Raw genomic sequence first — 12,208 nt, forward strand, 5'->3', positions numbered from 1 at the left:
TTCTGAAATGAATCATGATCGACGTTGATTAGGTGTTGATCATCAATTTCAGCCTCAAGAGATTTAATCACACTCGATAATCTCTCATTATCATGATCAATATCGTCTACGCCTTGCGAGTCATCAAGCAATGACATGAGAAGGGAACAATCTATTTGGGAGTTATCAAAATTGGTCAAATCATTATTGCAACCATTGATACATGCCCAATTCTCAACCTCAGGTACCAAAGTTGCCATAGTATTGTTTGATTGAAAAAAAAAAAACTCAAAACACTTGAACTACTAAAAACTCACAATGGTTTCTCAAGAAAATTATCATACCTTTAAATAGCCAAAGAAACCATTGAGCCCCACAAACTAAATAAATGCTAAAAATATATCATATCTCATAGAATCCCCTCCCCACCCCCAACCAAAAAAAAAGGTATACAAGTGGCACATTTGCACATGGTCCATAGTCACCCACTAAATAAATCAACAAATAAAAAAGTGAGTACTAACCAACCGATAATGTGGTTATTAAAAAATAATTGAATACAATAGTTGATACTAGGCAATTAATATTCTGTTAAATGCCCTTGTCATGAACAAAGATAAAGTTGAAAAAATTGCCCTATATGTACAACACCTATTCAATGAGATCCTATATTATTATACTATGCACAAATGAGTTTATATGGTCAGAACTCACTATAACAATATTTTTATATAACACTATCTAGGGATTTGAAAAGAATATGAAAAACTGATCGAACCTAATCGTATCGAATCAATTTATATCATTTTTAAAAATAAAATTGTGGACTTTTATTTAAGTGTATAACCGTCCCAAACATTGGGATCGTCTTTTTAATTTATAAAAAAAAACGAAAAATCTTCAAACCAAATAACCTTACATGTATGTAAATATCAAGTTTTTCATGAAATAAACTTTTTATGTTAAATTTCATCTTTTATATAACGACTTTTCATCTATAACAATAATAACTATCTTTAAAACGATACGCTCTTTAATTTATAATATTACCCCTCTATAACAAGTATTTCTTTTTTGAGAATATATTAATTAACCATCTTTTTAGAAATAAATCAATATTTGCTAAAATTCAAACGTGAGAACTCATGATTTCTTACTCATTTCGTTGATTACTAAGTCACACTAGCTCTTGTATTGTGTGCTATGTTAAAGTGACATGCAAGGCAAAAATGTATATTAATTGTACATAATCTTAATTGGGAAAATTGTACATAATGACAAACTATTAATTCAAATTAAATGGTATAATCACACTTTGATTTAATTGTGTCCTGTAGCAAACTGTTTGCCAGCGCCTCTCTCCCTCAAACTCTCGCTCGCCACTCTCCTCTCTCGCTCACTCCCTCTGTGCTCGCCTCTCTCGCTTTATACAACAGAAGTGTATAAATTGCGTTTCTGTTTGTATAAAGCGAGAGAAAATTGTATATACACATGCAAATACATATATATTCGTCCTATACACTTATAATTATACAATAAAAATATTCCCCTGCCCAGTTCTCTTTTGTCTTTCTCTCTTTCTCGTTTATACAACAGAATTGTATAAATTGCGTTTCTGTTTGTATAAAGCGAGAGAAAATTGTATATACACATGCAAGTTTTTGTTTGTATAAAGCGAGAGAAAATTGTATATACACATGCAAATACATATATATTCGTCCTATACACTTATAATTATACAATAAAAATATTTCCCTTCCCAGTTTTATGTTTGTATAATATATAATTTATGTTTGTATAAAGCGAAAGAGAGCGATTTTTATTATACAAATATTTTGTCAACGATTTATACAAACGAGAGGCTAACAACAATTTATACAAATGGCCTGCCAGCGAAATTATACAATTCTGAAGAGGAGCCAACGAATTATACAATTGCTTCTTTTTGTATATATGTATAGCGAAATAGACAGCTTTCAATTGTATATGTATAGCGAGCGAATTATACATATATATGTTTGCTATGGAGCGCAATTATGCAAACTTTACTATAGTATACAAATATGATATTTTTGTTTGCTATATGTGAAAGTTTCTCATCTTAATTTGGTAAAATAGACAACGAAATAAATATACTAATTGTGTTAAAAAAAATCTTTATAATATCAAAGTATGATGGGATCATAAAGCAAAAAAGGTGGTCTCACAACCATATGAGAAGACATATATTTGAAAATAATATATATAAGATCAAATGGGAAAATTGGTAAGTGGAAGGGGGAACTTATCCCTATAGGACCACTTATAATTAATTTATTTAAGTTGATATATATATATATGTTTAATTACTCATCAACATGATGAGTGATTCAAGGAATACATTTTAGATTTCATAGTCCCAGACATGTTTGATTTTTAAGAATAGTATGTTTGAACTCGTGTGGAGGCATCATCAATCACTTAGCTTTTTAAAAAAAATAGAATATAGTATACAAGTCCTATAAAATCTTGCGGAGAAAAGGATTCCATAGATTAATTGGAAGAATAGGAATATAATAATTATAATCTATAATAATATTTTATTATAACGATCAATTATTTTTTTAAATCGACATTCATATCATGTTGTATCACTTTCTTTATTCTAATTTAAGTGTCTTAATTTGACTGAGTACGAAGTATAAGATATAAAGTGAAAATTTTAAATCTTGTGGTCTTAAATTAAATATATGTGCAGTCATTTGAATATATCTTGTGCTTTTAAGTTTGCCATGTAGAATGTTGGAACTGAAAAGTTTGCTACAATATAAAAAGAGATACTCCTTTTAAGACTGACTGAAAAGAAAAATAAGATATTTAAATCGGGATGAAGCTTGGGTTTCTATAAGTTATAACAATATATTGCTATAATAGATTAGCAGTCAAAAATATTTGTACAAACAACGTCATTATATAGAAATTCGAGTATACTTAGTTTGTAATTTTAAATGTACTATAATATTTATGTAATTGTGAAAATTTTAAAAGATTTACATAATCTTTAAAATATTTTAACATTTATATTATATAATACTTTTAAAAATACTTTTCACTAAAAAAAGTATAACATTCCTCTTGAAAAGGAACTATAGTAAAAGAAAATAGTATCATACATGTACATAGCATTTTCACTTTTTACGAATACAATACAAACCACAAGGAAATGGAATCATTCAAAACTTCACTATCTTACCTTATCCAAAAACCTTTTATTCTTTTTACATATTTTTTATCTAATAAACTTAGCTTTCAGAATAAAGTCATGTTTGAAATTGTCCAATACCATTTGTGTACTTTAGACTTTATGTGAAAAAATTACATGGTGCAAAATATTCAAAGAATAAGTATTGTAGGTAAGTGAAGGCGAAATCAAAATTTAAAGTTTATGATTTTTCAGATTGTCAATAATTTCAAATTAATAATATACATACATATATATATATATATAAAATAATTTTTAATATAAAATTAAAATTATTAATTTCTATGATAAAGATAGCTAACATTCTGAATTCGCCCATCGAGTGATGGAGAAATATCATAGCCACATGGTCCATGTCCAATTGGTCCACCAAGGCAAAAATGGTGATGCATTTTGGTGGGTAAAGGATTGGACATGTGTGCCCAGTAATGGCTTTAGAAAGTGGTAGATACAATTATGGCTCACCGATTCGATAGAATTTAATATTTTAAAGTAAAATTTAATATATATTCTCAAAAATTAAATATATATATATATAAATTACATATGTATTTAAATTGATCTTTTCAACTCAAAATTTATAATGTCTAAATTTAAGATGTTATTAAACTACTGAGGAGCAGAGCTAAGGAGCCGAAATTTTATTTATCAAAAAGTTATATTATATATACATAAATTTATTTTTATGTATAATCTCTTTAATTTTAGATATATTTATTTATTTTTAAAATTTTCAAAATAAAATTTTTGATTCTGCACCGTATAATTGACTAACAAAATTAAGAGTGGTCTAGGTCAGCAGATGAAAGTGGAGAGAAATATTGTTTGCCACCTCTAAGTTTTTTGATGACCCAACACAAGATTATGTGATCTAATATTAATTAATGCCACCATATATATATGTGTTGTTGTGTTTTATTGATTTTTTATCTAGTGTTCGATATTCATATTGAAATTTGATTAATTTAAATTCACGTTGTATAGGGCCTCATTCAGAGGGGAGAACTCTTCCTATCAAAGATCTGTCATGCATCCACTGCATCATATCCATTGACGGTACCATATAAATGCGTTAGAGTGTATGAGCTTTGCTTTATCTTTTAAATAATTAGTACTATTTAACTCTCCCTATAATTCCATGCAAATCTATTATTATATTTGAATAAGTACTCCCTCCCAATTCTATTTAGTGTAGTACTATTATTATTTGAATAATGAAAATATTTTTAATCATGAAAAATATGTATTAATTTGGTCATTATAGTCTAAACCTCATGGTATATAAATGGAACCAAGGGACCATTTCGTGATTTTATATTATTTGGCCTTTATATTAAAATTAAATACTTAGGTTATTCAATTTATAATTATATTTTTTCTTATTTATCTTTTGTATTTAATAATTAAAATAGTAATAGTTAAATTTAAAATTCTAAAGCATTATCAATAAAATTAGTTAAGTAGCATTCACTTTTAATTAAATTATACTATCAGATCAACATGAGTCAAATAATATAAAAATCACGGAGTAAAAAGAAAGTTGAAGAAGTGGTCATTGGTGCTCCTCCATTCATATTAATGGAAACCTAAGCAACCAATATTAGTCAACTTTTGGTGATTTTATTAAAGTAAATGTCACTCAACTTCATCAACTATGGCCACACGTGCATTTCAATATATTGAAGATTCTTTGTTTTCATAATAATCTCTTGTGTTTGGCTAATTAATTTTTATTTTTTAATTTTTTTATCAATTTTAAAACAATAATTTTTGGTCAAGTTTTCAAAAATACTTTTGAGGATTTATTTTCCTTTTTAAAATAATAATACTCCATCATATGTATTTTAGGATGACTCAGCTGGTTCGGATCAATGGTGGTTATTCATACGGATGATCCAAGATCGATCCCCTCAAATCTCAATCCTTATGAATCGAGTCGGTCACATAGATTTGTCTAGTGCGATTTACAATCTTTGTATGATTTACATGCTATTATACTCGAAGAATAAAGAATGTGACAGAAATTATAGCGATCGAAGATTATCTTGAGATTTTAAAAAAACAATATTAGGAGTATCTAGCTTCATTGAAATTAGAAATTGAGAGTTCACACCCTTATATAGAAAAAAAGAATAAATATAAGAATTAGAATAAGAATAATGGCAATAAGATCTAACTATGGATGGTTCAAGAAAGACTTGGAAGAAAAGAAGAAAAAAAAAAGATTCCTCCACTTCCACTTTCTTGCGTTTATTCGAAATCGTCAAATGACACAATTTTATTAATCAAGTTAAACTGTATTTCAATAGTTCTATAGATCAATCAATAAAAGCTAAAATAAAAGGGAGCATCAACATATAAATATGTACGTTTTCATCAAAAGATATCGTGCATTGAATGAGATTGTTCCTTTATTTATCAAATATAGTGCGGTGAATAAAATTGTTTCTTAATTAATCAAAAGATTTTGGGTTCGAGTCCAGAGTATACATTTTTTTTAGTAGAAAGCATTTTTTTCTATTGGACCCTACATGACACAAATTCAGATATATTCGATCTTCAATACGAATACCAAACACTCTATAAAAAAACATTAAAAAACAATATGTACGCCTAAGCCTATATTAATTGTACAAGACTTCAAAACTAAACTGATATATATAACCAATAATAAGTTAATCAAAGGACAAGATCGATGTACAAAGCATATCATGTTAGTAAGATTTAGAGAGCCGCACTCTAAGAGATATGATGCAGAGATAATCTATTCCGGCCCTAATAAAAAATAAATGATTACTTCGACAACTCTGACAATAAGATGGAGAAGGATAATAAGGTGGACATGAAAAATTATGGGTAAATAGCTAGTTGTAGTGGAATCCTAAAGCTAGTGTTTGATTATAGGTTCTAAAAATTATTTGATATATCATTTAGTTTGATATAAAATTATCATTTTATAAAAATGAATTAGATAATATATTATTCAAAAATTATAACACGGTATTTTAATAAAAATTACTAATAACATAATTGTCAATTAATTCATCAAATTACAATTAGTTATAAATATCATGTTATGGTATATATATATATATATATATACACTATTAATCATGCATTTAGACATAATATTCTAACAATGGAGAAGGTTCAAAAAATATCATCAACATATTAAAAATTGTTCAAAAGTGTCCTTCTTCCACCAAATGGATCAAATTTGACCCTTGTTCCACCTATTGGATAAAAAACACCCTTAACCTATTAGAAATTGTTTAGATTTGCCCCTCCTCATTATACTTATTGGATCAAATTTGAACCATTTCTACTATGTTAAGGACATTTTTGACTCAATAGGTAGAAGAAGGGATAAATTTGATTCAATAGGTAGAAGGATGACATTTTTGAACTATTTCTAATACGTTACCAATTGTCAATGTTAAATATCTATGTGAGAGATTGTTAAGGTGTATACCATATACTATGCATTTAGATATAGTATATTATACCAATTGTGATAGTTAAAATTTTAAGTGAAAAATTGTTGTGATGCCTATATACTATTAATCATGTGTTTAAATACAAGATTTATTATAGAACAATTGTTTATTCATTTTAATAAAAAATCAATAGATGATTTATTTGTTTAGGTGTGTCCATTTACTTATATAGTAATAGGTGATTTAGTGTATAAAATTTTAGCTTATATACAAGGATTAAATCATCAATTCTTATAAATATAATTTTGATTTACGGAATAATATTCATGGCTAGCCAAATAGCCCATAGAAAACACAATCTATCTCATATGAAAATGAAAAAGGGAAAAAAGTCTAACTTGAATTAATTCAAAGTATAAGGGTGTTTGACTAAAATGCAAATTCCAAAATCCAAAAAATTAAAATAAGATAAAAAATCATTGATTGTGTTTTCATAAAACATGTCATCAATAATAAAGAATATCAATTTCTGATTCACAATTGAGAAAAAAGCGATATTGAATTAATACAACGATAATCATATAATGTTGATTTATTGACAATATTGTATTATGTCAATCCCACAATATATGTCCATGAATTTTGATAGTATGATAGTAAGATTTTCACATAACTCGTTAGTCAAACTACTCATTTAATAGTTGGTTAAATGTCTTTTTAACTAAAGGTTGTGATTTCGCGAAGTCATTACAAATCAATTTGAATGTATCTTCAAGTGAAGTACTATTTAGGACGTGTATATTTACTTGTTTAATTTTAATATGTTTAAATACATGTTTTATTAGAAAAATATATTTTAGACTGGTTTAAGAGTCGCCACTTAATTTTTAAAGAAAAATCAAGAAAACTATTTATTTTCAACAGATTAAAACAGGAATCTAGTAGAAAATCTTAAAGGGTTCGGGGTTCTTATTAATATCCTAAGGAAGGTTTTTAAAGCACCTAGAATATCCGCTAATGCGGTTATCCGACAATTTATTTATTTGGCTAACATAATTTTAACTTAACTTAAATTGCAAAATTGAACTATTTTATAGTTAGAACTATTTTTAAAGGGGAAAAGGGGAAATATTATCTAAGTGAAATATTTTGTGAATTTATTTATTTATTATTTAAGTGAAGTAAAAGACGAATAATTTAGTTAAGTGATTAATTCAGAATGTGTGTCCTTTGGGGATTTTGAATTTTTAAAACCTCAAGATTAAATAACAGATATCGGCAAGTAAGCAAACACAATAAAGCAAAGAGGGAAAGAGACTTGGGCCCAAATCTGGTTTATCTGTCCGCCTGGGCCAGTATTTGGGCCTAATTTCTACTTTGGGCCTTAGACCCATTTCTACACCTGTCCTAGACTAATAATATTGGGTTTGTGGCCCAATTTCTCTTTTGGTACCTGTCCTAACAACTATCAAATAATGATAATTAAAACACAAAGGGCTTAGGCCCAAAAGTAACAAAATACAATTTTTTTTAAAATAAGAGCAGGCTTGTTGGCCCAATTTCTTCAACTCTTTGATTCGATGCATATTTTCAGGCTCCGGGACCTGTTCTTTGATTTTTATAGCCGGCTGACTCAATAAAGAGAAGCACAATCCCCGAAATGCAAGGAGGAAGATGAGTTCATAGTGAACTCGGACAGATTTCACATGCAACAAAAAAGAGATAAAATACATAAGTAATACTCATGATAAATGGGGGCAATAAGATACTCTCGGGACAATAACTCCAAGAAAGAAAAGGAACAATGACATGCCAAACAAACGACTCAACTAGGTTACTGTTGACCTCAAATTGGTAAAAGAAATTACTAACACGTAATCTTCCTTCTTCACAGTAAAGTAAAATTAGACTAATATAATCAACCAAACAAAAATTCAGACTTTGCACTAGAAAATAAATATTACTACATCACTCCCCATAAAAATAAACTTGATAAGGATCAATTCCTTTTCATGGTTGACAAAAGAAACCCACAAGCTCAACTTAACACAGAGACAAGCATTTACTAATTTAGAGGAGAAAAACTTTTACACATAACATCAAAACTTGGACTCTCACATTTTATACAAGTGAACAAGAGCTTAACACTAAGAAATAATTTAAAACTAATGCATATTATAGGTTTAAGAGTCGCCACTTAATTTTTAAAGAAAAATCAAGAAAACTATTTATTTTCAACAGATTAAAACAGGAATCTAGTGAAAATCTTAAAGGGTTCGGGGTTCTTATTAATATCCTAGGAAGGTTTTTAAAGCACCTAGAATATCCGCTAATGCGGTTATCCGACAATTTATTTATTTGGCTAACATAATTTTAACTTAACTTAAATTGCAAAATTGAACTATTTTATAGTTAGAACTATTTTTAAAGGGGAAAAGGGGAAATATTATCTAAGTGAAATATTTTGTGAATTTATTTATTTATTATTTAAGTGAAGTAAAAGACGAATAATTTAGTTAAGTGATTAATTCAGAATGTGTGTCCTTTGGGGATTTTGAATTTTTAAAACCTCAAGATTAAATAACAGATATCGGCAAGTAAGCAAACACAATAAAGCAAAGAGGGAAAGAGACTTGGGCCCAAATCTGGTTTATCTGTCCGCCTGGGCCAGTATTTGGGCCTAATTTCTACTTTGGGCCTTAGACCCATTTCTACACCTGTCCTAGACTAATAATATTGGGTTTGTGGCCCAATTTCTCTTTTGGTACCTGTCCTAACAACTATCAAATAATGATAATTAAAACACAAAGGGCTTAGGCCCAAAAGTAACAAAATACAATTTTTTTTAAAATAAGAGCAGGCTTGTTGGCCCAATTTCTTCAACTCTTTGATTCGATGCATATTTTCAGGCTCCGGGACCTGTTCTTTGATTTTTATAGCCGGCTGACTCAATAAAGAGAAGCACAATCCCCGAAATGCAAGGAGGAAGATGAGTTCATAGTGAACTCGGACAGATTTCACATGCAACAAAAAAGAGATAAAATACATAAGTAATACTCATGATAAATGGGGGCAATAAGATACTCTCGGGACAATAACTCCAAGAAAGAAAAGGAACAATGACATGCCAAACAAACGACTCAACTAGGTTACTGTTGACCTCAAATTGGTAAAAGAAATTACTAACACGTAATCTTCCTTCTTCACAGTAAAGTAAAATTAGACTAATATAATCAACCAAACAAAAATTCAGACTTTGCACTAGAAAATAAATATTACTACATCACTCCCCATAAAAATAAACTTGATAAGGATCAATTCCTTTTCATGGTTGACAAAAGAAACCCACAAGCTCAACTTAACACAGAGACAAGCATTTACTAATTTAGAGGAGAAAAACTTTTACACATAACATCAAAACTTGGACTCTCACATTTTATACAAGTGAACAAGAGCTTAACACTAAGAAATAATTTAAAACTAATGCATATTATATTCAAATATGCAATACCCACCAAAACTACAGAAATAAACATGAAGCTATACTATTAAGGAAAAATTAGTAAGCTGCCAGTAAATTGCACACCGTGACACAAGCATACTATATTGATTGATTTTAAGGTTCCTACACCTAAGCAGAATCAAGACGAGAAATAACGACATACGCGACTAACCATTGATAAGATGTAACAAGCTCGGAACAGTAAGAGGGAGAGACAACAGAACTTAGAAATCTATTATTAACCCCCATTCTTGGATCAAGTTTAAGCAAATAGACTTTAACATGGATTCTAACAATACGACAATTAATATGCTAATTTTGGAAAATGGAAAATAAAGCCTACACTTCAATAATGACTCAACAAAACAACCAAGTAAATAATTAAAACAAATAGTCACAGATGCGACATATGAACTCGAAACAACGATAAGTACAACACACGAACTCAGAATATTGACCTCTTAGTTCATTCATTCAACTTGAGGTGAAAGAATGAAAGATATGGTGTCGAGTATTACGGAATAAAATAGATTCAACGACATTCAAGAAGCAAGCTCAATGAGGGAAATCAACAAAACAGAACTTCAAATAAAATATCAAAGAGATAACAGCGAATAACGGAAGCCTTAGCTCAATATTATGCCGACTCAAGGAAACGACTAAGAATATATGCATCATATCGAAATATCCTAAACTAAATAGCAACTAACAGCAAACAAACATAAAGTAAAAAACCTTTCAAACATTAAAGAGTCATTTCGACATAGAAGCAGACGTGGAAATAGCATTATGAAGAAGAAGGTGATACCTTTTTTCGGGCAGCGAAACAGAGACAGAATGAGCTCGAAAGACCAACGACTTCACCACCAAGACCCGAATATGAATCAGCAAACCGGAGACTTGGGTGGAACTTTAAACTCTAACGAACGTCGGGAAATGAGGACGAACGAGAAAGAGGAATGATACTCAAAACTAGAACTAGCCGCCTCTTCCCTTTCTCGAATATATTTCTATAAGTTCTGATTGTTTTTCCTAAGCTGCTCTTACTGTTTCTGCTCAAGAAAATAAAATCCAATTTTTCTCCCTTTCTATACTGAAAACAGTAAAGTATATATAGAAAGAGCTTAGGGTTCATGATTTTTGGGGGGAAAACCGATAGAATTCGGATAGGAATGAGACCCACCCCCAAATTCAAACTTCAAAATCTTTCACCATTTAAGGCAAACATGCTTTTCTAAGATTTTCAACCCCATTCCAGAAGAGGAAATGGGGTAAACGCGTGCTTACTTTTCTGCACCACTCGTACAAATTGAAAGGGACGTTGGAGGAAGAAGACGACGAAGTTGCTGTCTTCTGCCTGGCTTGCTCACGCTGTTACTGCTGCTGGACCGGGTCGGGGGTAATTGAGACGGGGTGGGGTTGTTGGATCAAATTTTTTGGGCTTGATTTGCAGCGTTGGTTTGAGAATTTGCTGTTCTTTTCTGGGTTTCAAATGAAGATGAGGAGGACGCAGGGGTGGGGTCAGTTGGTATTGTATTTGGTGTTGCTGATTGTATTGTCTTTATTTTTTGAGTTGGAGGAATTAAAGGGTGGGCCTAGGTGGTTGGGAATTGCTAAGAAATAAAATAAAATAAAACAAATAAATAAATAAATTAAAAGGGGTCGGTGGGAATTGCATTGAAGAGGCCCAAGGTTGGTCTTAAAAGAATTGGAGGCTAAGATGGGTATTGGTTATATTTTCAATTACCTAATACTATTGAATTACAATTGCAACCAAATTCAAGTTGAAAATTTAGCCGAATTGAATTTAATTTGCAAATTCGGCTAAAATCTAAGCTTAATTAAGGAGCTTCTTAAACTTAATGAAATGAAATAATTAACTTAATCATAAACCGAATGATTTAAAAATGTAAATTATTATATAACTAAACTAATTAACCAAATATTTAATTAAAACAAAATCTTTTTGAGATGATTTTCAAGTATTTATAAAATATGCTAATTAACAATATTATATATATATATATATTTATATATATATATATATAT

Source organism: Solanum tuberosum, unplaced genomic scaffold (assembly GCF_000226075.1).
Source record: "Solanum tuberosum cultivar DM 1-3 516 R44 unplaced genomic scaffold, SolTub_3.0 scf00116, whole genome shotgun sequence".
NCBI classification, from domain to species: Eukaryota; Viridiplantae; Streptophyta; class Magnoliopsida; order Solanales; family Solanaceae; genus Solanum; species Solanum tuberosum.